At 44.7% G+C, this 26,630-nt stretch overlaps 1 protein-coding gene across 2 annotated transcripts in view; it reads right to left on the bottom strand.

The window, feature by feature from the left end:
• Window positions 1–26,422, bottom strand: part of znf438 (zinc finger protein 438) — a 64,218-nt gene extending 37,796 nt beyond the window's left edge. For both annotated transcript variants that reach the window (XM_080793909.1, XM_080793908.1), the window contains exon 1: window positions 26,318–26,422. The gene's annotated coding sequence lies outside the window, so the exon portion shown is untranslated. The remainder of the gene's footprint in view (window positions 1–26,317) is intronic.
• Between the last annotated feature and the right edge of the window lie 208 nt (window positions 26,423–26,630).

Genomic DNA, 26,630 nt, shown 5'->3' with positions numbered 1-26,630 from the left:
AGGATGAAATAATAGATCAGATATGATAGTGGAAAAACTAATTCCCTGAATAAGGCAACTTGTTGCTGAAACGTTGGAAAAATAAAAATGTCAATGGCATCCTGACTATGAGCTGTGCGGCCTCTCTCCTTTCTCAGTCATAGTGGAAAAACGAACACATAAAATGTAATCAAAGGCATTTTCATTTCCGTTACATTATTTATTTTCATTTTCATTTAAAGTTTTAGTTAATTAAAATATCCATGCTCCAAACACTTCTAGATGTGACTAACTATATTACATACTATACTAGATGCGACCAACTACAGGAAATCTTTTCTGGGAGGGCAGCAATCACACGTCCCATTGTGGGTTACTGTAGTTGGATGTGGTCTAGTCAACACCCTCCTAGTCAACTCCCTTTTTAACAAAGCTCAGCATGGGAACCCTCACAGGCAGCAGCATATCTCCCTTCCTCCTCCTCCTCCTCCTCACTGCAGCGAGGGGAGTAGCGGCCGGCCGACGACCCACACCACGTGAATTATGCATCGTTGGCTCCGAGCAAACTTCTCGACGGTTGTTCGAGGCTGGCTGGCAAAATGTCCTCTTCAGCAACAAGCACACCTCCACCTGAAGAGATGTATTTCTCTTTACATCTTCAAAGGGAAGGAAGAACTCACTCCCTCACCCTGTGGATTATAAGAACCACCCAATGGGTTTTTACTGAACTGAACGTGCCTCACAGGTACAGAGGAAGGGACACATTTCTCTCAGGAAGTGGAACAGAAAACACTTTTGGATGAGTTTTTTTTTTCCTTCTCTTTTTAATAGAGCCAAGCTCCGACAAAAACTTAAAGCAGCGATGGGGGGAGATCAAACGCCTGTGTGTTCCTGGTGAGCAGGCCCAATCAGCCGAGGGGGCCAAGCAGAGGAGGAGAGACAAGCGCTTCCCTTATAAATTGATCCCACTGAGACCCTGAAGGTTTTCCTCCTCTCTCACAGGACTGACTCGCAGAAGAAGGGGAGCGATAAAAATCTGGCCCCGCCGCAGATCTGACGAGCTGCTGAGAAGGGGGAGACAGATCAGATCAAGGGAGACGACGGAGGAGGAGGAGGAGGAGGAGGAGAAGGGTGGTCTTCGTTCTCTGAGGCGGCGGCACCAGGCCGTCCGTCCCCGTTCGGGGCAAAAGGAAAGAAGAGCTATCTATCTGGGCTATCGACTTATCAAAAAGCCCCACAGCGCCATCCTCCATGTCTGATGGAGTGTTCTTCAACCACTGGCGTATCTTTATTATTGGGGCTTTACTGGGATCTGGCAGCTGGAGCTTTGGCTCATTAGGGGCTGGCCCGAGATCACACCACCCTGGACTAGAGACCGACCGTTCGGCTGTGTACGTTCACAAGGCCCTCAAAGAGAACAACTGCTATCAGAGAAACCCAGAGACCACGCAGCAGCCTGCCAGACACTCCACAGACCTGCCCACTGGCCAGCAGCACTAGAGAACGCACGCGCACGCACGCACACACACACACACACACAGTCACACACACACCTCTTCCCATCTCTATATTATCCAGCTTCCATCGCTCAATACGAACTCCTCAAAAGTTGTATATTTTTTTGAGTGGCGCAACCACTCCAAGGAACAGCAATGTACGTGTTCACCTATGTGTTGGTTAACCTTTGTATGTGTTCATGAGCACCAGTATGACTGACTACCAGTAGGGGCGCTGTTGTGCCAGAAACAGAGAGTTGCTTGCTAATGAGAGAGGGAGAGAGAGAGAGAGAGAGAGAGAGAGAGAGAGGAGGGGGGAGAGGGGAGTTGCACCACTCAGTTCACACGGGTGTGATTTTTTAAATCATCAGTCACTATTACCACCAGTTGACACATGACATGTTATTACCTTTCATAGGAGGAGCTCAAGAGGGGTCAAAGGTCATGTTCTGACTCCCATCACAGAGGGGAGAGCGAGGGGACTGGGGGGGGGGGGGGGGGGGGTCACTGATAGCGAGGTTGTAACACGGCCCTAAGCGGTAAAAACACAAGCTAGACTCTCTCTATAGCGGTCAGTCTTGTGATGTTGGATATCGTTACACGGAGGTGACTGGCCAGGAGAGAGGGAGGAGGTGTGAGTGGGAGGAGGCAGTAAGAGGGGGGGGGGGGGTGGTTGAAGGTGAGGGGGGGGGGGGTTGGGGGGAGGGGGGCTACAAGAAAAACAATATCACCCATGGCTACAGCAGAGCAGCATTCCTGCACACCTCAGATAGGATCCTGCAGGTCAGCTGCAGGGTGGCTGGACTGGAGGAGGGCTAAAATAAACATGCCATTAGCATTGCTGCCGCGGCGGTGTGTAAAAAGGAGACGGTGAAAGAAGAGAGGCGAGTCAAAAGGTAGCAGAGAGGCTGCTGAACGTAACGCGCTTTAACCAAAGCATGGCCACGTGAATGCCAAGGACCTCAGAGGAGGAGGACTCTCTGCGACAAAGATTATAGGTTTGTTGTTGCACCTGGTCAGCCAAAGCAGTGGTTCTCCCAAAGTGGGGACCTTGAGGGGGTCCCCACCTTGAGGGGGTCCCCAGCAAAATAAGCAACATTTTAACCATTAGGCACTATGTCAAAAACTGCAAAAAGATTTGTGGTACAGAACTTTTTTTTTTAGTGGCGCAACCAACCACTCCAAGGAACAGCAATGTCCGTGTTCACCTACCTGTGTTGGTTCATGAGCACCAGTATGATTATTAGTACCAGTAGGGGCGCTGTTGTGCCAGAAACAGAGAGAGAGTGAGTGCTGCACTGTTGCCTGCTAATGAGAGAGAGAGAGAGAGTTCACAAAGGTGTGATTTCTTGTTTCATGCTCGAAATAGGATGCCAGGCAAATTCCAATATAATTTCACCAGCTACGGTAACACAATCAATGTACTGTATGAGAATGATTACAATTACAGTATATGACTATTCACTATTCATAGGTTTCACTTTCGCCTCACTGTATATACAGTAGACAGTTGTCGAATAACAACTAAGACCTTGAGTGTTATGGGGGTCCCTCCCTGGCTGCCAAATGGGGTCGTCCGCGGCTTTATACGAATCAATTTGGGGGTCCTTGACATGAAACTATTCGAGAACCCCTGCCTGCGCTACAGGTAATGATCCCGACCCCTGCCTGCGCTACAGGTAATGATCCCGACCCCTGCCTGCGCTACAGGTAATGATCCCGACCCCTGCCTGCGCTACAGGTAATGATCCCGACCCCTGCCTGCGCTACAGGTAATGATCCCGACCCCTGCCTGCGCTACAGGTAATGATCCCGACCCCTGCCTGCGCTACAGGTAATGATCCCGACCCCTGCCTGCGCTACAGGTTAATGAAGTCCGGAGTAAAGAGTTGATTTTCCGGTTATTAAGCTACCTGGCTATCACAGGTTGGACATTAAAACCACTTTACCCAGCTGTGATGGTGGACAGCTGCCGCTGCTGCCCCCCCCCCCCCCCCCCCCCACGGCAGGCCCAGGCAGGCACGCCCACTTATTCCTATTCCACCGCTTTCTAACCGCCCACACGCCCCTCCATATAACAAATGCCCCTGAAATCGCGTAACTATTTAACATCAATATTTTGACATTTCATTCAGCTGACTCCTTCAAACGAGGCCATTTAATATAATTAGCTGAATAGAAATTGGCAGGAGAGGCGGGCGTAGTCGAGAACCTGCGTGGTCGGAACTCCGTTGCCACAGGTAACCTTTTTGGAGGGACTTAGCGTGGCAAATTGATTGCCGAGAGCAACGGACTCATCAGGAGATCAAGCAGAACGCGTGGGTGTGTGTGTGTGTGTGGGGGGGGTGCTTGGGTTAGAGGGTCTATTTATAACGGAGGGAAACAGGAGAGCGGGATTAGCTTGTCATTAGAATAAAGAGAAGGAGAATCAATTTCAGGGTTTTAACCCATTTTGACCTGGGAACGATTCTGCAAATGCCTTCTAAATCCTGACTGTCACTTTTCACGATTCCTCAAAAATAGCAGACCTACCAGCTCATAGCGCGCCACTCGGTGGCGCGCTATGAGCTGGTAGATCTGCTATTTTTCAATAGCTAAAGCACAACATAATGCTAACACTGAAAAGGGGTTGCCGCACGAAATGGGTTAAAAAGCTGACAAACAGTTCTTTACTGTCCCGTTTCTCTCTCTCGTGCTTCTGGCTCTGACAGAGCTCACATCTAGACAACACGACACATCACAGAGGATGTTTTACGTTGGGCTTTTTGAGGAGGTAAATTCGGGGCTACAGACTTCTTTAAGACGATTCATTCAAGAGTTGACCTAATTGGGCCCTATATGCCAACGCATAGGTTTAACACTAAAGTGAGTAGAGATTCCTTGTTGTAGTATAGACTGTGTGTAGACTAATTGGTTTAATTTACTCCTAGATTAGTGCACAGAGTAATCCCACTAATCACTGCCGGGCTACGGTGTATGTCGCAAGTGACCGATTAGGCGACAGCCGATTTATTTAAGTGTTTAAGTCTTCCCACATCACTTTCGTCATCGCTCACCTGGTTTAGCCTAGTGTGTGTGTGTGTGTGTGTGTGTGTGTGTGTGTGCGCGCGAGGAGAGAAGAGAGAGAGCGAAAAAGAGAGAGATGGAAAAAGACCTGTGAAGAGACCTCGGAAAAGTACTTTTTACCAGCCTCTCACTGTCCTGCCTGGCTCCTCCTCCTCTCTCTCTCCTCTCACCGTAGAGCCCTGCAGCCTCTCACTGTCCTGCTGGCTCCTCCTACTCTCTCTCTCTCCTCTCACCGTAGAGCCCCCAGCCTCTCACTGTCCTGCTGGCTCCTCCTCCTCTCTCTCTCCTCTCACCGTAGAGCCCCAACCTCTCACTGTCCTGCCTGGCTCCTCCTCCTCTCTCTCTTCTCTCACCGTAGAGCCCTGCAGCCTCTCACTGTCCTGCCTGGCTCCTCCTCCTCTCTCTCTCCTCTCACCGTAGAGCCCTGCAGCCTCTCACTGTCCTGCCTGGCTCCTCCTCCTCTCTCTCTCCTCTCACCGTAGAGCCCTCCAGCCTCTCACTGTCCTGCCTGGCTCCTCCTCCTCTCTCTCTCCTCTCACCGTAGAGCCCCCTGCAGCCTCTCACTGTCCTGCCTGGCTCCTCCTCCTCTCTCTCTCCTCTCACCGTAGAGCCCCCTGCAGCCTCTCACTGTCCTGCCTGGCTCCTCCTCCTCTCTCTCTCCTCTCACTGTGGAGCCCCTCCAGCCTCTGACCCCCAGCTATCATGTGCCCCCTGCTTCACCGGGGCAAGCCTGAGGACAGGAACCACACAGGAAACAGTCTAACCCTACGAGCACACACATGCATGCACAGTTGCGCGCACACACACACACACACACACACACACACACACACACACACACACACACACACACACACACACACACACACACACACACACACACACACACACACACACACACACACACACACACACACACACACACACACACACACACACACACACACACACACACACACACACACACACACGCGCGCGCATTCCAAGCAAACAGACAAAAATATATGCAAACACACAGACATACAGTATACCTCCCCGCATATGTGCATGCATACAGACTTTCATGCTGGCACATTCAAAAGCATACACAATTAAATTACACATAGAAAAACCGTTGGCAGGGCACTCAAGCTATTCTCCAAGTTGTCCTCAAGTTACATTGTCAAACTACCGGTAGGCTACCTGGAGTGCAGGACAGTGTAGGCTAGCTACAGTGCATGACAAATGTTCAGTAGGCTAGCTAGTAGTACAGGACTGTGTATGTAAGCTAGCTACAAAGCAGGACAAAAGACTAAATGTATTTTAACCAAACCATTTCCAGTGGAAGATTGTGGCTAAAATTGTTTACATTGCTGATTCTGCAGTATGAAAACCGTGCCAACATGATAAAATATCTACAATAGACTGGCAGCGGTGGCTCAGGGGTAGAGTGGCTGGATGTTAACATATCTACAATAGACTGGCAGCGGTGGCTCAGCGGTAGAGTGGCTGGATGTTAACCGCAAGGTTGCCAGTTCGAACCCTGTGGGCTCCCACAGAGTTAGCGTTGAGGTGTTCTTGAGCAAGACACTGAACCCCTAATTGCTCCTGATGTGCTGGTTAGGGTGCCTTGCATGGTTCCCGCCGCCATCGGTGTATGAATGTGTGTGTGAATGTAATGCACCACAATCTATGACAAGCGCCTTGGCGCTATATAAATGCACCATTTACCGTTTACTGACTGTAATACTAAACCCAAGCCGGTTAACAGGCCAGAGAGCATACTGTGCTAATTCGCCTTGTCTTGTCTGCGTGCATGTCGACATATCTTTAACATGAGGTTAGTGCGGGCTCGGCCTTCCCCTTCTTCCAGTCGTCTCTGAGCCTCAGAGCCTGGAAATGATTAGGCCTGGGAGGGCAATTAGACCGAGCATCACTGGACTAAATATAGCCCGGCTTGGCCCGGCTCTGCTCCTGGGTCACTTCCACACCGCAGCCTCCGCGATGCATTGCAGGCCAGTGCGCTCAATCTGGATCAAGTTTGTTTTATGACTGATGTGAAAACTCCATTGGCTTAGACAAGATAACAACATAACAAGGCCGTCCATCAGGTGCCTCGTGAGAGCAGAGCGGGGTGGGGTTCTCTGCGTGGGAAAGAAGCGTGGGGCAACGGAGACGTGTTCGCTGAAACGTGGGAATGAGATGGACAGGAAACACAGACTAAGGTAAATAAAGACGAGAACGATTCAGTACATTATTTCACAACAATTCTTTGTTTCAAGTACTATACTTTCTAACCCTTCTGAGATCGACTGATTCAAGTTCACCTCACATCTAGTTCATTAGGCCACTGTAATAATTCAGCCTATTGTTTACTTGCACTTACCCCTTTTGGCCTGAGATCAGATTTAAAAAAAAATCTTCTACATCCTGACAGTTTTCCGAAAAAGCTGTTTCTATGTCGTTCTTCGATTTAAAAAAAATAGCAGACCTACAAGCTTGTAGCGCACCACCGAGTGGCGTGCTACGAGCTTGTAGATCTGCTATTTTTCAATAGCTAAAGAATAACATAATGCTAACACCAAAAGGGGTTTCTGCTCAAAATGGGCAGGAAGTAGTACTTTGTAACTCTTTCTGAGATCGACTGATTCAAGTTCACCTCACATCTATTTCCTTAGGTCACTCACTAATAATTCAGCCCATTGTTTACTTAAAAACACTTAAAATCAAGGCTTGAATCAACCCCCAGTCCCCACTACTCTCCCCCCAGTTTCACAAGAAAGGCAATTGCAAACAAAACATGGGTTGAGAAAAAATGCATACTTTCCCATAGACCCCTTGCACTAAGGAATGCAATGGGAAAAAGTGAATGCCCCCGCTACAAACAACACACACACAGTCACACACAGTCTCACTCACACACACACACACACACACGTACACACACACACCTCAGTCTCCCACACACACATACACACACCTCAGTCTCCCAGCTCATATGAGAAGAATGAGAGAAAAGAAGGGAAAAACTGAGATTTTTATCCTTAAAAAACAGGAGGCTCGCCCACCAGTTCACCTGGGACGGCTCTCGGACGTTGCAGAGCGAGCCAGAAGGTTATAGGAGCCTGGGAATGTTAAACATCAAGAAGGCAATCAGAACGTAGCCAGAGCCCTGGGAATAGGACAGGAAACATGGAGAGTAACCCCTTCCTGCCCGAGAGGAAAGAGGAGAGGAAGCGATTTGGGGTGATGTGACTTATTTCTACAGCGGTGCAAAAGTTTATAGGTAAACTACACTAGAGCAGAAAGGAAAACATTCACTTGGTGGATAATATATGAACACTGTACCAGCTCAGTGGCCTTGTGGTTAGAGTGTCCGCCCTGAGACTGGGAGGTCGGGGTTCGATCCCCGGCCGGGTCATACCAAAGACTCTAAAAATGGGACCCAATGCCTCCCTGCTTGACACTCAGCATCAAGGGTTGGATTGGGGGTAAGTCCCTGTGACATACTAGCGTCATGTCCAGGGGGTGTACTTGTACATCAAGCTGCCTCACGCTACAGAAACAGGAGATAGGCTCCTGCCCTTTGGGCCTCATGGCTCGGCAAGGCTACTTACCCCTGGTGTACACGTACAGTACAAGTGTATTAGACAGTAGGCTATACTGAACAGACCTTCACCTACATTAGAGTTCGCAGCAAATGCCTGCAACATGACATTAAAGCCATGTGACTCAAATGGAAAGTTATCCTATATAAGGAAGGCAGACTGCTGGGCGAGCGCTGGCGCTTTGGAATGGTCAGATCAACATATACGGAATGAATTCTGTACTGGCCATATATGGAGCGTGTCTGAGTGTACAGGGGATTGAGGAGGAATACGATTAAAGAATAGGGAAATGAAAAGGTGGCCTGTAATTCATCATGAACCACGGTATATGACGTCCCATCTCCGTCTTCACCCAGCATGCTTTTCTGCAAGTACAGTAACAGTACGGCCTCGGAAACAACGTGGAGAGAAAATGTCCTGGCGCTGGGCCGGGCTGCGCTGAGCTCGACACAAATTGCACAAGACAAGCTCAGGAAACAGAGGTTTGCTTTGGAGCGAACACTTATCACCATGAGTCCCCAATATACTGCGAGGACCCTGTTCCTCCTACCGCTGTGACGTGACCAAGCTGGGCACGTGTTTCACACACACACACACACACACACACACACACACACACACACACACACACACACACACACACACACACACACACACACACACACACACACACACACACACACACACACACACACACACACACACACACACACACACACACACACACACACACACACACACACACACACACACACACACACACAAAAACCATGACGAATGCTCTTTTGAGCTTGATGATTTCAACAGAGACGGCAACACAAAGACAAATGAACTGGCAGATGGAGTGTCTATTCTGAGGACTCCCCAACCACTGACCAAGATGTTTACATGACCCAGGAGAGAGCAATGTACCTACAACCCAGCCAAGTAAGACCAAATAACCGACTACAAGAGGTAGTTCTAAGGGACGGACCACTGACAACGTCAACATCACAGACACAACAGCGCAAAACCACCAACCTGGCAACCACCAGCCGGAATCAAGACAGCGGGTATTGGACACAGGTGCACAATTCTCTAGATACCCAACAATATGAAAGTCCCCTGATGAGAACCAGTGTTATATGTTATGCCTGTAATATTGAGCCAGCACAGCACAGGAGTAGAAACAGAAAAACACATCCATCATGGAGGAGGAGAGAGGTTATTTTGGCAGTGGCGTAGCGGTGATAAAACTACCGACACGCTCAATGGACTGTTTATAAAATATTTGTTAATCTATCATTCGCCACATGAGGGATGAGATAACAATATGGTCGGGCTTACGGTTTGAATCGAATCGCTGCATGTCCTTGGGGTGACATTATTTATTATTGAAATAAACTTAGCCCCGGAGCTGAAATATGTATAACGAATGCATTATGAAGCGTCTCTTGTGATGGAGAGCGGCGAAGGGCCTTCGACTGGGCTGTAACATTGTCATGCTCTTTTCAACAGATGTCCCTTGTGTGACACACGGCCTAGGATAATGGGGAGGAAAGGCTTTGAACGATTTAATTCACCCTCCTCCTTTCATGAAAGGAAGGGATTTCGCTTTTGAAGTCTGATTGGAATATATAGAACAATTTAGAAATCCGTCTCCGAGTGGAGATTCCCATCTTAATTACTTTGTTAATTAGCTAGTTATTCGGCAGGGAGGCCGGCTCGTCCTACACCCGAGTCCCTCTCCGCGTTGCTGAGGAGGCCCTGAGAAGCTTTCACACACTCCCCTCCCTCTTTAAAGGAAAAACACCAAGCCTGCACAGGCTGCACTTGTTGTGACACTGATTTGCAAGTCTGCCTTTGCTGAAGGTGGGCTTTTTTTTCCTCAAATGTCAGCAAACTGTACAGAGCCATAGCTCTCTAATTCCACTACCTAGGGAAAGCAGACCTGATCAGCCTTATACTGCCCCTCCTCCACCCCCCCACACAGACACATATACACACACACACACACACACACACACCCAGATGCACGCAAGCACGCACACACAGACTTACATTACGGGGACACATTCCACAGATTTATGTTTATCGTTTTCCGATGAAAGTGGGACAGGCCCGTAGGAGGAGGCAACATCCTGCGTGCCTCTCTCTCTCCGAACATGTGATAAATATCCCGTTCTGACCTGAGATCAGATTCTAAAAAAAAATGTCTTCTACATCCTGACAGTTTTCTGAAAAAGCTATGTTTCTATATGTCAGTCATTCTTCGATTTAAAAAAAAAATAGCAGACCTACAAGCTCGTAGCGCGCCACTCGGTGGCGCGCTATGAGCTTGTAGATCTGCTGTTTTTCAATAGCTAAAGCATAACATAATGCTAACACCCTAAAGGGGTTCCTGCCCAAAATGGGATATGGCTGGCCCGGCTCGCGGCCGCTTCAACTGGGCGGATCGATGGAGCATTTAGCTAATCAAAGAAGAAAGTAACTGAAGAATAAAACAGATTGTCATGCGCCCGCTCGACGACACGCATGGGAGCGGCAGGCTCAGCGCTCTGAGCGGACGCTAAGTTCATCCGTCAGTGAACAAACATCCGAGAGAACGCTTGCGGTCTCCCGTTTAATTCACTGACAAAAACCTTTAATACAGCGTGAATCATAAAAGATAGATGAGATGTCTTCCTGCTAATGGGGGACTATACCGAGACCACTGTGTCACAGGCATCATCAGTTAGCCCATTCTGGACGGGAACCCCTTTTGGTGTTTTAACTAAGCATTATGTTATACTTTAGCTATTGAAAAATAGCAGATCTACAAGATCTCGTAGGTCTGCTATTTTTGAAAAATCGTTAAAATGTGTCGCAAATCATTGAATATATATTTCAAAGCGATCATTTTTAACTCAAATATTTGCTTCTGGGGGGGTCCCTGGAACTACATATTTTCAGATGGGGGGTCTGTGGCCCAATAGAGATAATTCTGGGGGTCCTTGACATGAAAAAGGTTGAGCACCACTGACATAGAAACATGGGTTTTTTTTCAGAAAAATGTTAGGATTTAGAAGCCTATTTTTTTTGTCGACCTCAGTCCAAAATGGGTTAAGAGACATAAAGGCGAGTGATGTCATCAATCTGAACTCGTATATACAGTACTGCCAATATTACATGTGATGTGCAATGCATGCATGCAAGGAATGTGACCCGCTGCTTATAAGGTAAACGAGAACAGTTCAACGTAGGATTAACAATAACATAAACACACATGGACATAATAATTGCAACATTACAAAACATACATTCGGGGGAACAACAGACTCTCTAGAGTCTAGAGTACGATTGCACAGTTACTGACGTTGAGGTATAAGACAAGTGTTGGCCCTAGATATGTACATTTGTGCAACAACTTAACAAGGTGCCGGACGTGTGCGCCCGAGTGGATGCATGTATTTAGATGGATTCAGCTCATAAAGCAGCAGGTAGCACATGACATGGCCAAAATAAGCTTTAACACTGTATAGTAATACTGCGTAGAGGAATGTTAGCTGGACTTGGAACGACATGAGGTGTGTGTGTGTGTGTGTGTGTGTGTGTGTGTGTGTGTGTGTGTGTGTGTGTGCGCGTGCGGGGGGGTATTTCGCTTGAGAGAACAGCAAAAACAGAGAAAAAAAAAGAAGGTAGGGTCGGACCGGCCGAAACTAAGCGCAGCTGTTTGCCATTACAACACTCTCAACTCACTCCCCCGGCAGGAAATGAGCAATCATTTAGTACTGACAGGTACATGCTGAACCTCGCTATCGCTAGCTCCGAAAACCCACCAAATAATGGATTACAGCAGCCAGGACAGCTTTAACACATTCTGACCCGAGATCAGATTCTAACGCATGGAATTTATTTTATTTTATTTTTATGATAATGCTTATTTCAGTTTTTGTTTTGATCAAATACTTGGTGTAACTTCTGTGTGGGAAGTGAACGTGATATTGTTTATTTATGTTGTTGGTGTCTTATAATCCCGTAAGGGATGGGTCTTAGAGACAAGAAAATTCATTCGTTCATTCACAGAAGAATGGTGGTTCTTTAACGCATTTTGACGTGAGATCAGATTAAAAAAAAATCTTAAATCCTGACAGTTCGTAGCGCCACCTATGAGCTTGTAGATCTGCTATTTTTAAATAGCTAAAGCATAACGTAATGCTAACACCAAAACGGGTTCCCACCCAGAATGGGTTAAACCTAAAGCCTCGTCAAGTATCTATGCCAAGGTTAGTGGTCAGAGTCGGATTCATACCTTCCCCCAAAGTGTGAGGGTATACTTTCCTCGGAGCAAAGATTAATTAACCCATTTTGGGCGGGAACCCCTGTTGGTGTTTTAAACATTATGTTATAATTTAGCTATTGAAAAATAGCAGATTGAGTGGCGTGCTATGAGGTGGTAGATCTGCTATTTTAGAAAAATCGTGAAAATGTGCCTCAAATCTTTCAGTTTCAGTTTTTAACTCGAATCTTTGCTTCTGGGGCGTCCCTGGAACAACATATTTTTGGAATGGGGTCGGTGGCATATTACATATCATTTTTGGGGACCTAGACATGAAATATTGAGAACCACTGATATAGAAACATGAGGTTTTTCAGGAAAAGAAAACATTTTAAAAATATTTTTTTTCCAACGTCAGGCCTAAATGGGTTAATGGTGCTGTGTTGTGGATGTACGTGCGTGTACTTATTTCATCCTATACAGAGAAAAACGTACAGTACATACCACACACGCACGCACGCACGCGCACACACACACACACACACACTCTACCAACTGACCTTGTAGTGAGTGTTTGTTTAACGCCAAGCTCTGAGACAAGGGAAAACCAATTCATAACGATAAAAGACAAAATCCTCCCTCCTCAAAAACATCTGAGGTGAAAAGCAGTTACTCAGACGTCTCTGGTGGGCTGTTTCTGGGGGCTTAGCGTGTCAAAGTCTTAACTGGGATGTTTTGCTGCTAGACTGGCCTTAAGGCGCTGCCAGGTCACCCTTCCTCTGGGCTGAAGGAAGACATGAGCAAGAAGACAGGAAGAGACAGCAACGCAGGAGGCTAAGTACCACATGATGTGACCGAGTAGCAGGAACTAGTAGGATCATCGAAATATAGATCATTTAACCCATTTTGGGGCGGGAACCCCTTTTAGTGTTTAACATTATGTTATAATTTAGCTATTGAAAAATAGCAGATCTACAAGCTCATAGCGTGCGCCACAACGCTTTTGACTCAAATCTTTGCTTCTGGGGGTATCCCTGGAAACAACATATTTTCCAATTAAATATATTTTTTGGGGTCCTTGACATAAAATATTGAGCACCACTGATACAGAAACAGGTATTTCAGAAAACTGTCAGGATTTAAAAGTCATTTTTTTTATGTAGACTTCAGGCCTAAATGGGTTAAGTGGAGGATCCCCTCACAACTACAAAATCATTGATCAAAAAGGTATTGGAAAAGGGTTTTCACACTTCTTATCTTCTCAAAATATACTTTGCATTGATATAGTATAGTTTAGATTTAGCAATGCTTTGTTTCTCAATAATCTCAAACCAGAAATCTATCCTATAATCTCAATCCAGGACATCTATCGCATTTTATATAGCGCCTTTTAATCCAAGGCACTTTACAGAGATTATGCATTACATTCATACACCGATGGCAGAGGAAACCATGCCAGGCACCAACCCCCTCATCGGGAGCAATTAGGGGTTCAGCGTCTTGCTCAAGGACACTTCGACACCAACTCTGGGGGAGCCCGGGATCAAACTGGGAACTCTACCCCCCTACCACTTCCACCGCATCGCATTTTGAATACCTGAGCACAAGGTATTCAAGCGATTAAGGCATCTCCCACCTGCCATGTTTTGCTCGTGGGAATCTGCCAAAGCCAGGAGGGAGGTCGTTCTCTGTCGCTGCACTGGAGTCTTGACTCCTTACTTTGAGTGAAGTGGAAAAATAATGATCTGGGAATGAATAGAGCCAGGTCAACTCTCTCCAGACACCGTGGCACATCCCAGAGCTCAGTCTTTCATCAATCATGTACACAGAAAACGGTAACCATAAGTCTGCACTAGGATGGAAAAAACAAAGGCCCTCGAGGGTATTGTGTAGTAGTCACCTTTTTGTTTTCACAGCACTGTACACAAAACATGAGCAATAGCACAGTCACCCTGGCTGGCCCTGCCCTGACAGATGAGACCCTCTTGTCCACAGTTTCCACACCATTTAAAATGGTTTTGTACTAGTCTTTTTCTTTCAGGAATGCATCGATATATATATCGGCCGTACATCAGCAATGTACTATCTTGTCGACTAGCCTCGGAAACCCAGACGTTTTTATTTCCAGGGAGGAAAAAAAAGTCTGGGTCCGAGTCCACTTCAAGACAGCTCTATATGCCATAGAAACTAAGCATAGGTGAGTTCCAGGCTAGTGTACTTGTCGACTGGCACCGACATCGGCAAAAAAAAGGACATTTATCAACTACACTAGCCGATGTTTTTAGGTATAGATGTTGTGACCGAAGGTCGCAGTTGTTGCGACCAAAGGTTGCAGTTAACTGTATGGAATCGTGCATTTTTGAGGGGCGCCAGCCCCTCCTATAAACAGGTTTAATGTTTGTCTTTAGTTCAATGTTTGTTTTGTACACGCCATTGACAACGAAGGGAAAATGTACGTCATAATGTGTCATTTACCGTTGCCAGGCAACGCCTTGCTCGTCCGTCCCGGAGCAGTTTTTCTGCACACACAGTACATTCACTTCCTGATTTACGGCCGACAATCTTCCTCGTTTACTCTGAATAACGCAACGTATAGTAATGGAAGATTTCACCTCCCAGTTTTGGGGGGGAAATGGATGCACTCTAGCGCCTTTATTCTGAAAAAATCCCTGGCAAAAAAGTGTCAATATATGGGGGTTGTGGTATAAAAAGAACCCCTGTGCGTGTCACTGCCAGGGACCACTTTTACAAATGGCTCTGTGACCAGACCTAAACTGGCCACTTGACACACCAATGGGCTGATCAATGAATGGGCCGGTGAACCTCTCAGGATCATTACGCTAATTTTCGGAAGACATGCAGTGAAGGCCGTCGGGATCGGGAGTCGAACCCGCGGCCACACTGCCAGACTGGATTACCAGCCAAAGGTGCCTGGACCGCTGAGCCACGGCCCAGGCCGGTGGGCCGTATTTTTGACGTAGTCCAGCCCTGTCGGTGACTATACTCTGCACTACTCCAGTCAAAAAAGTGACATAGACCCAATAAAGCATGAAGTATATTGGCCAAGAGATCGATACGTTCCTTGGCATGTAAATCTTATTAAACAAAACGTAGCATATATTGAGTAAGTATGTTTTCTTGCACTGTCCAAGGAACAGTGATTCATTTAAATTAGAAGAAAAGAAAAAGAAATGTCAGCAGATGTATTGGCATAATCTACACAGGAAAAAAGCACTCCTCATTCCAGGCAAAAAATATGCAGACCAGGCATGTTAGTAAATATTCGTCAATCCAACATCAAAATTAGCATCGGTTCTGTTTCAAACATTGTATAGTGGACAGACTCTGCTTCTCTGAGCCACAGTGACGTAGCGTTTAACCCATTCTGACCTGAGATCAGATTCATACGAGGTTTCCACTGGACACACACTGGATCTGATTGACCCATTCTGACCTGAGATCAGATTCTAAAAATGTCAGTCGCTCTTCGAATTTTCAAAAATAGCAGACCTACAAGCTCGTATCGCGCCACTCGGTGGCGCGATATGAGCTTGTAGATCTGCTATTTTTCAATAGGTAAAGCATAACATGATGCTAACCCCAAAATGGGTGCCCGGTCAGAATGGGTTAATCAGACGGATATGATGCTCTTGGGGGCATAAAGATATGGGACACGGAAAAGATTTGGAGCAGGCTTTCTTTTCAGGGAGAAAAAAAAAGCTCTATCTTAGCCTTAATAATATTGTCCTAAATTCTCCCAAACGTAATCAGCGTTCGCCATGAAATAAATCTAATGAAACATTAGAGCGGCAAATGGAACAGTGCCAAAGGGTGAATAAACAAGCCGTCAGCCCAGTTGTTTGGGTCTGTTGTGTCTGTCTGTGACAGGCCTAAAGACCCTCGGTCTGTTGTGTCTGTCTGGGAGTCTGTGACAGGCCTAAAGACCCTCAGGCTCGTGAAACGCTTCTTCCTCGTCGACAGACGACTCCACGGCTTCCACCCGGCCCCAGATGTCTCATTACTGTAAAACAACTGGAGAGGATGAGTGGCGTACCGTACGAGCTACTGGAACCACGCCGCTGCTGCTTCCCTTTCAATTACAGAAAGATCAGACCGGGGCCTGTTTATGTTTACTAAACGACTGTATGCCGTACGATACCGTACTGCATAATAACACAACGTATAGGATGACCATATCATGTCAAGGATAGATAAATAACAAGAGAGTTGAAAGCGTGGTGATAAGCAGAAAAGGGGTTGTTACTTAACGGGAGCAGATGAAAAGGCTTTAGAGGAGTGGAGCGAGCCAGAGAGATGCAACCGCCATAAAACTTTACACACTATATGAGAAAGGACACACACACACACACACACACACACACACACACACACGCGCGCACACACACACGCACACAGCACTCCATCGCTCTCCATCTCGTTAGCATCCATACTGTATATTAGACCTCTACAGGAGATCCCACCCATTCTTCAGCAGATTTAAGACTTTCACTCAGCCTCCATTAATCAAGCGATAAAGCCGCTGCCGCCGGTGAAATTCCTGCTGCGTCAAGCTTTGGCCCGGCCCACTAGACCACTACACACTATACACTGTCCCGGGACACTGTACAAGTGTACAGTACAGTACAGTACAGCAGGGGAAGCCATCCTTAACCCATTCTGGGCGGGAACCCCTGTTGGTGTTTTAACTAAGCATTATGTTATACTTTAGCTATTGAAAAATAGCAGATCGACAAGCTACGAGCTTGTAGGTCTGCTATTTTTTTAAAGTAGTGAAAATGTGGTGGAAATCTATATTTCAGAGGGAACATTTTCAACTAAAATATTGGCTTCTGGGGGGGGTCCCTGGAACTACATATTTTGAGGTGGGGGTCTGTGGCCCAATAGAGATAATTCTGGGGGTCCTTGACATGAAAAAGGTTGAGCACCTTGGCTCTGACATAGAAAGATGAGTTTATCAGAACATTTTTAGGATTTTGAAGCCTTTTCTTTTTTAAATCGACCTCAGCCCAAAAAGGGTTAACAGGGTGGCTGCCTGGGCCCTCTTTCTGCTGCCTGCATCACTCACTTTTATGGGAGTAGGGTGGCGCTGAGGTTTAACAAGACCTTTTACTCGTCAGGGGAGCCCACATTACATAACCATAAAACGATGAGGGCCACAAATCACCGGCTGATTTGTGACGCATGCGAGCGAGGGGGCCGCCCAGCCCGGTCCCAGGCCCGTGGTGGTGCGGTCCACGGCCAATGTGCCAACAAACCCAATGCCGAGCCATATTTACTGGGTGACTTGCCTGTATCAACGCGGGCATGGTGTACACAAACACACACAAAACAAATATATAAACGACAAGCTGTAGAGATTAAATAATATGTGTTTGGTTTCCCGCTTCCACTGGAGATGGATAGGCCTATACTAGGACAGGTCTGCCTCCAGCTTAGTTCATTTGACTCCCAGTGGAGTTACGGGTCCATTTGTAGTTATCTCTCTCTCTCTCTCTCTCTCTCTCCAGTTAACCCATTTCGACCGAGACCAGATTTTACAAATGTCTTCTAAATCATGACAGTTTTCTGAAAAACTTGTCGGTTGTGATCAAACATTTTCATGTCAGGGACCCACCAAAGATATATGTAATTGGCCGCCGACCCCCCATCTGAATATATGTTGTTCCAGGGAGTCAGGAGGACCCACCAGAAGCAAAGTTATGAGTTTAAAACGTTCGCTCTGAAAGAATATATATTCAAAGATTTAGGCCACATTTTCATGATTGAAAAGAAATAGCAATAGCTATTTTTTGCTCAAAGACCAGGGGCGTCTGTCTGTGGTTGAACTGCACCGGTCCACACAGGCCAGGGGAGGCACTGCAAGGCAGGCAGGCAAGGCAGGCCAGTCAGGCTCCACTATGCCTGACACAGAGCACCCTGGAGTTGAGTAATGGCAGGGTAACCTAATCCAAGGGTTGTGAGAGTTTGTGAGAGCAACCCTGACGCCTAAATCATAGCCTGTGGGATGCGGAAAGATTCAGCCCAGGGAGACACTTGCACGCAAAACGTGCTCGTCAGGGAGAAGTAACACTGACTGATGGGAGACCGTGAGGTGGGGTTGGGTAGGAGGGAGGTGTGTGTGTGTGTGTGTGTGTGTGTGTGTTCACATTTAACCCCTTTTGACCTGAGATCAGATTCTAAAAATGTCTTCTACATCCCGACAGTTTTCTGAAAAAGCTATGTTTCTATGTCAGTCATTCTTCGATTTTTCAAAAATAGCAGAACTACAAGCTCGTAGCGCGCCACTCGGTGGCGCGCTATTAGCTTGTAGATCTGCTATTTTTCAATAGCTATAAAATAATGCTAACACCAAAAGGGGTTCCCGCCCAGAATGGTTTAAAGGGCCAAATGACAGAGGGTGAAAGTGAGTGTCTCTCTGCCGTCTCTCTCTCTCATTGCATGCATGCACGTGCCGCGCCCACTGCTGTGGTGGGGTGGGTGTCGCCGCAGAGGAATGACAAGGCGTGGGCGTGGCCGGGTTCAGATTCACAACATCAGCTCGTCTCAGGCTGGCAGCGGCAGAAACACACAAAGCACATGGATGGCAAGCTCCATTTTTCCAGATATTTAGAGATAACGCGAGGTCATTGGCTTAACCACTTGAATCCTATACATGCTTTGTTGTATAAGTAATGGAAATAGCTGGTCGTAGTTCAGAGTACAGTGACTACAGCCAGACCAGCGTTGTACTATATGGAGCGTGTCTTGACTGTGTACAGGGTTTGATGAGGTCAGATCAGCATATGGAATGTCAGAACAGGTCAGCTCCATATACGGAGATCTAAGGGTTTGATGTAGAGTTGCTCTATATATATATATATATATATATATATATACATATACACACATACACGAGGCATGATGGACTGACGACCATATATGGTGGCGTGACGTGTCACGAGGCCTGACAGCCATATATGGTGGCGTGACGGAGTCACTGACAGGTTTTGCAGGTTTTCATAGTGAACAAAACAAATAACGAAATTAAAACGAGTGATCGAGAGAGAGAGAAAAACGAGAAAAACTGATCACATACGTACATACTGTACACGCAAGCACGCACACGCACACACACACACGCACACACACACACACACACACACACACACACACACACATAACAGCATCCACGCCAGGCTTTGTGGACACGGTTACCATCCCGATCACCACACCACTTCTCCATAACAGAACTCTACTTCCTTCCCGTTGAGCTATATTTGGGCACCGTTACCAAGGCAGCCCCGACTGGACTTTTGAGAATAAAAAAATGGAATAAGAGAAGAGATGTGTATAATTACAGCTGTGTTATGCAGTTTACTAGCCTGTTACTAGGGCTGTGGGGTGATATGGACAAAATCAAATATCACTATGTTTTTTGACCAAATGCCTCGACACACTGGACCCAGTGCGCCGTCCGGAGAAAGAGAAAAACATGGGACAAGAAAAGAAGACTACTAGTACTAGGACAAGAAGAACTCAGTCACAACTCAGTCAACAACTGTCTGTTGTGTATCTGCTCACTGTATCCGTTCTCATCAACCAACTACTTTGTCAGTTTGTCACCTTACTATTTGTATATTACTATTTGTATATAATCTTTGGTGAGAACCACATTTTTCTCACCTGCACATTATTGATGTTACCTTTCTTTGTACTGTTTTTTATTGTGCGAATAAACTAAACTAAACTAATCAACAGATTAAGACTTGAACTGTGGTACCAAAGGATGTTACTAATACTACACAGTGACACATTTGTACCGATTTGCTAGAAATTAAATATCGCCAAGAACTATAATAATAATAATGTCTGTACCAGTCTATTATAATAATACCTTTAGCTTCCACAGGACTACAGTACAGATTCCCTAAAAGTTAGTCATTAGACGCTGTATGTAATTTGCATCACTTTTTTTCTTGGAAACAAGATGTCTAGCCAGACCAACAATTTAGCAGGGAAATGTTCAGCACTGCAGACTATTACACAACCACATCCCCTTTCCTTTCCATCCACAATATGGTCTGCATTCATTATTCAGACTTTTAGATGCACTTTCCTTGTTCTTCTCCTTTTTCTACTCTCTTTCTGCAGCACTAAATATCTACCCATTCTACTGCAAGTCGTCTGGAATAATAAGGCTTACTTTGTTCTGGAAATTACAATGTCAAGTCAAAAGTGTCAATCTTGACAATTTTCATCAACTGAGTAAAAGTAAATAAATAACAATAATGTATACACTATTAAAGTAACAACATAAAGTCAGTATATGGACCAATTCCTAATAAGATTGCCATTATTCCATCCCAAGACAAGAACAAAAAGACAAAACATGAGCACTACGTATGCCACCTCATGCATCACTGAAGTGAGCCCAGATAACTGGAGTGGTGAATTGCATTCTGATCTTGTTGTATAATAATGATGCTTGCATGGCCTATATTAGCTCTAAGTAGGCTACACCTTGGAGCAATATTTCACTTAGAGAATTTAATTGGTATCCTACATATAGTGCATATCATAATCATTATGCTCTGTCGCATCGTTTCCACCATGCAAAGTAACCAGTCCATGCAAAACCACACAGTTAACGATAACATTATAAACTCCTGTAAGAATGTGAACTAGAGCTTGCCTGACCCCATGTCTTCTTTCTTTGTAATTATCAATAGCTTATGGTTAGTGTTTCCCGAACATAGGACCAGTTTTTAATATGGATCGCAAGTACAGTAACTATAGTGATTCATTCTGCATACATTGTGTGTTTTTCCTCAGTCCCAGCCAAAATTCCTCTTCTGGGTCTCGAGCTGAAAACGTCTAACTAGGACCCCCTGGTTTAGGCTATCATTTCCCAAAGCAAAATGCAAAAGAATATGGGATTGGGACTGTCACTGGAGTAGAGCAACGTGTGCGGCGTCTCTACATAAGAATGTGTGGCGTGTGACGGGGGATATGATCTTGACAGGGCGATATGATCTTGGGCCATGATTGAGCGGAAATGTTAAGCAAGCATCCAAGCTTCCTCTGCCCCCTTCCGCCCTCCTCGATACAGCCACATGTGAAACCACATCGGAGCTGCTTTCTGGCCAATGTAAACTCCCCGTGAGTCTTACAAATGGCATGTGTTTACATTAAATGCATGGTTTACGTCCCCAAGTTCTTCTTATTAACCCATTTAGGCCTGACGTCGAAATGTCATAAATTCTGACAGTTTTCTGAAAGATGTTTCTGTATCAGTGGTGCTCAATATTTCATGTCAAGAAGAAGAATTATATGTAATTGGCCGCCGACCCCCATCTGAAAATATGTTGTTCCAGGAAGTAGGAACCCGTCAGAAGCAAAGATTTGAGTTAAAAACGTTGGCTCTGAAAGAGTAAATATTCAAATATGCCATATGTGCCATATTTTCACGATTTTTAGAAAATAGCAGACCTACAAGCAGACCTACAAGCTCGTAGCGCGCAACTCGGTGGCGCGCTACGAGCTTGTAGATCTGCTATTTTTCAATAGCTAAAGCATAACATAATGCTAACACCAAAAGGGGTCCCCGCCCAAAATGGGTTAAGCTTCCAATGTTAAATACACTCGTGAAACCAAACGCTAAGGTTAATAATCAATGCACGTGATGTTTCCATGAGATTGATCAAAAGTAACCGACACATTTTGCACAAGTGTGTGCACCACCACAGAGCTCGACGTGCTCCATCAGAGACAAATCTAATCTTCTAAAGTGGAGTCAAGATATTGACTCTCTGGGTCTGATGAGGTTTTCACACTAGTGGCAAAGACGTATCGGGTGTATCAAAGATATTTTCAATGGAAGCTAGACAATCTAGCTTGAAATTCTTCATGAAATTTTAACTCTGTAATACTAGTACTACTAGTAGTGTTCAGGGTTAAATTAAAAATAAAAGGGATTTTACTGTGTGTACAGGAGTGAAACCATTCGTCAAAATGGGTATTTATTCAATTGACATAATTTTTTTGTGAACAATAATCAGGTTTGTGTAGTATTATGTTAAACATTTCTAACGTGCTAATACAACTTGCCTTCAAATTATAAGTTATATATTGGTCACTGCTGTTTTGCAGAAAGCATGTATTTTCATATTTGTTCCCCATTACTTTTAATGCTTCATCAAACAACAGTGTGTCACACAAAATTATTCAAAAATAGCCAATGTTAATGTTCCCAAGGCGTCGAATTATAACGGATTAATGAGAGCGTGTAGATCTACTAATTTCGAAAGATTGTTACATAAATAGTTAACAAGAGCTTGTGACTAAATAACTACATTTGATCCACTTTGATCGACTATATGCAAGTATGGTAAGTCAGAAAGAATGCAACACTAGCCAGCATCCGTCTGCTATTGAGCAAAAATGAATTATACTGACAAATCTACTTACCTTGATCAAATTAGTCTTAATTAACATTTTCATGACAAATGAAACCTAAAACTCATAACCAGCTTTCAATTAAACTTTCATAAAACAAACATGTTTCCTAAAACAGAGTCCTTCACATCAGCATTTTTAGTACAGTGGAAAATCTTTATGATATGCCTTCCAGATATGCTGCGAGCGTACACCATGGGCAGTTGGAATTAAACTAACAGGCAAAAAGTTCAGAGGAACAGCGCTTTGAGACTGCAAGCAAAATACTCACTGGGAGCTGAACTCTGGCTGAGAAATATTGATTAAGTGCCATTTCAGCTGCATCAACAGCACTAGAACTCAGCAACTTAATAGACCTCCACACAAACCGTTTAACCCATTTCGACCGAGACCGATTTTACCAAATGTCTTCTAAATCCTGACAGTTTTCTGAAAAACCCCAAGTTTCTATGCCAGGGACCCCCCCCTAGGAGCAACGATTTGAGTTAAAAACTTTCGCTCTGAAAGAATATATTCAAAGATTTGCACCACATTTTTGTAGATCTGCTATTTTTCAATAGCTAAAGTACAACAGAATGCTTAAAACACCAAAAGGGGTTCCGGCCCAAAATGAGTTAAGCCAACACTCTGCAGCACCACCAACCAACCATCATAGAACATTATACTTATAGTACATGGTACATTATACAGTAGCCTTTCCTCAAACTCTTTCACATGTCACAACTTTTGTCCAATTATTAGTCAAACTAATGTATTCCTTTCTTTTTGCCCTTTAGTACTTCTCAAAAGTGACAAAAACTGGGCTGCTCCAGATCAGCAACAGCAATAAATTAAATCCTGGGGTCTGGGAAGGGGAAACCAAAGCACACTCCACTCCACAACCACAGAAAGACTCTCTCAGATTCTCAGAGATGGCTCCGGCTACAGGGGAATTTTCCTCCTCACTTTCCGACTGCACCTATCTGAACTTTTTAGACAATCACATTTATCCATTGCCAAGCCCTTACACAATAAGTTATGATTATATTGGCCAAGTGCATTTGTGCATAAAAGGAATTTTTTGTTTGGCGAGTTGAGCACAAGGACACATTAACATACAGCGAAAGAATTTTAGAAAGCAGAAGGGAAGCATTTAAAAAAAGAAATGGAGGTGACAGCTCTTCAGGCTGTTAACGCTGTTAGACAAGGCTCTCATGTATAATATTAATATTAAAGTCTGGAAAATCTTCCCCAGGCTAAGTTCATTTCATATTTATGATTGATCAGTCCAGTAGGAGCACTGATCAAAAGGCACTTTACAAATTATAATTTGACCATCCTTTTTTTAATCTCCAACAAAATTAAAAACACCAAAAATCTTGTCAGAAATTTTTTTTTTTGCTAATGCAAGAATTCTAGGATTTTCTTTTTAAACATTTACTTGTGACCCTTAAAAACAGGTTTACGACCCAAAAAGGGTCACGACTCACGACCCAATGTTTGGGAAACACTGTTCAATTATTTTCTCATCATGGTTGAAGGAAACTGTTGCAGAGCAATTCAGAGCACTAATCTTTAAAAGCCAAGGTGCAGAACTGATCTCACACACCTTTCAACTATTGGTCAATATTGAAAAAATTACTCATATACTGGTGCATACTGTCCTCTTCTGCAGATTCACAAAAGTAGCGCTGCTCTCAATTGGTGAATGAAAATCAGTATTACAACAAATAGGGCTGCAGTACAAAACAATCAAAATTGCAGTAGTTCATAGTTCTTCTGAGGTGGCAATAAATTGAACTAGAAAGATGCAATCCTGCAGAATTGCGAGTGTGGTTGCCTAATATGCCTATCTCTATAGGAATATGTATTAATTAGAAGAGTTGGGTTGGGTATGTCACTGTCCAATCAGATTAAGGCAAAGTGCACAAATGCGTTGGGAAGAGTTCCAAATCGCTGGCCAATCGGAGGGGAGAATAGAGAGTTATTGCATGATTTTAAAGGTTTCTAAATGATTTAAGTGCTGGAGTGCAATAACAATAGTCTGCTTGGCTATAGGCAACCACACTAATAATTGTTCAATTTCACGAAAAATAACAGCATCTCCGTGACAACAGTAACATCATGAGCAGGGATGCTGACTGAAGTCAGTGAAGTGTTAAAGCAAAAGCACAAGTAAATATTTAGTACGAGGTTGGAGAAATTGGTCTCGCCATGCCCATGATCATCGAACTAATAGTGCCATCTGATTTGGTGAAAGCTCACATACAGTGTAGTAGTGTGTACTTTACAGCAATCAAGGAGGCATTGCATCCGAGAATAAAAGGCTCAGCCATAGTTAAACATTCAGAAATTGCACTACTTTTACAGTAAGAATAAAGCTGTTGAGTTAACTTATTAAAGCACAATGTTAGAAAGATATGGCTCATAGTAAAGCCTCAGATAAGTAAGCATTCTAAAGCTAAATCATATCACATCCATGAGAATACTGCTGATATCTACATTGTGGTCATTTACATAAACTGACCGTACAAATTACTGACTATACAATGTATCAAATACCGGTAAGACAAATGTTAGATGACCGGTGTTTCCATGTCTGCTTATTACAAGTGACTTCTGTAAAGTAGCTTGTAAATATTGGTAGTTCCGGGTTGCTGTTTTTTGGGCTTGTTTCTGTTTATTTGGGCTGGCTGTAATAATTTCATTTCAAGAATCCCCAAATTCATCAGCTACAGATCCCCATCTGACAATATGCAGTGCCACTGTGCCAGTAACCCTCATCCTCATACACAAGACTTGAGTTCATACAACGTTTTAAAAAATATTCAAAATATTTATATTTTTGAAAATAGAAGAAGTGAAAGCTCAAAATTGTCACGTTGTGGTGATGGGTTCGAGTGGTAACTGATTTTGGGCGTTTTCCTTCTATCGACGTATAGCTATTCTACCACAGATCATGTCCAAAACAAATTAAAATCTATTTTTAGAACAAAGTGAAAAAAGTAAACAAAAGTGCTCAATGCATGAACTGCTTGTACATTTTGCACTTAAAATTAAACCATCAAATGTAACAATAGTACATACTAAATACAATACTATGCTTGTAGTCTTGTACGGAATTAAAGTCACTTCACGGCGGGGAATCCTAGTGTGATGACGTATTTCAAGCAACGCATGAATATTGAATGCATATAGCTGCAGGGGTGTTTACTTGCATGCATTGATTGATTCATAGCGCGATACACGCGTTGACACGCACTAATCTGCTGTTTATTACGCTTATTATGGTCCATACAACCAAAGTGCACGTAGTTCACGTTGGTTGTATGGACTATAATAGGCGCAGCGGTGTTCTTTTTGCGCTGAGTGGCGGTGCTCATACAGTAAATACAGGCCGAGGAAGCCTACAGACAGTGATTAACACAGAGTGACAACACTGCAAAAGAGACCCGTTTTGTCTCGTATTCTCATTACGGACGAATGCAGCATAACGACGGACTGTGTGCGGTTCTCACCTGGTCGCCCGGTAGCTTGGAGAGCTCGTCTTTAGGTCGCACACAGGCTCATTTCTTTGCAAATATCGTGCTAATCGGTCGATCTTCATAACTGTTTCTCTCCAGCCATGTTTTTGAGCCGGTACCACCAACTTGCGGCCGCGGGGGAGACACATGAGCCTACTTCTCATGGCTCGCCAATGTCCTGGGATGCCAGGATGCATGCGGGAGAACGATTGACAAACAAAACAATCCGACGTGGTTTTCACTTTATATTATAAATTGTTGTTTTCAATTTACGGTCAAATAAACATTTCCAAGTGACCACTTTTCC

This window comes from Protomyctophum bolini (genome assembly GCF_963924005.1).
Source record: "Protomyctophum bolini genome assembly, chromosome: 21".
Taxonomy (NCBI): Eukaryota; Metazoa; Chordata; class Actinopteri; order Myctophiformes; family Myctophidae; genus Protomyctophum; species Protomyctophum bolini.
Note: the sequence above shows the minus strand (reverse complement) of the source record. Positions and strands in the feature narration are given on the sequence as shown.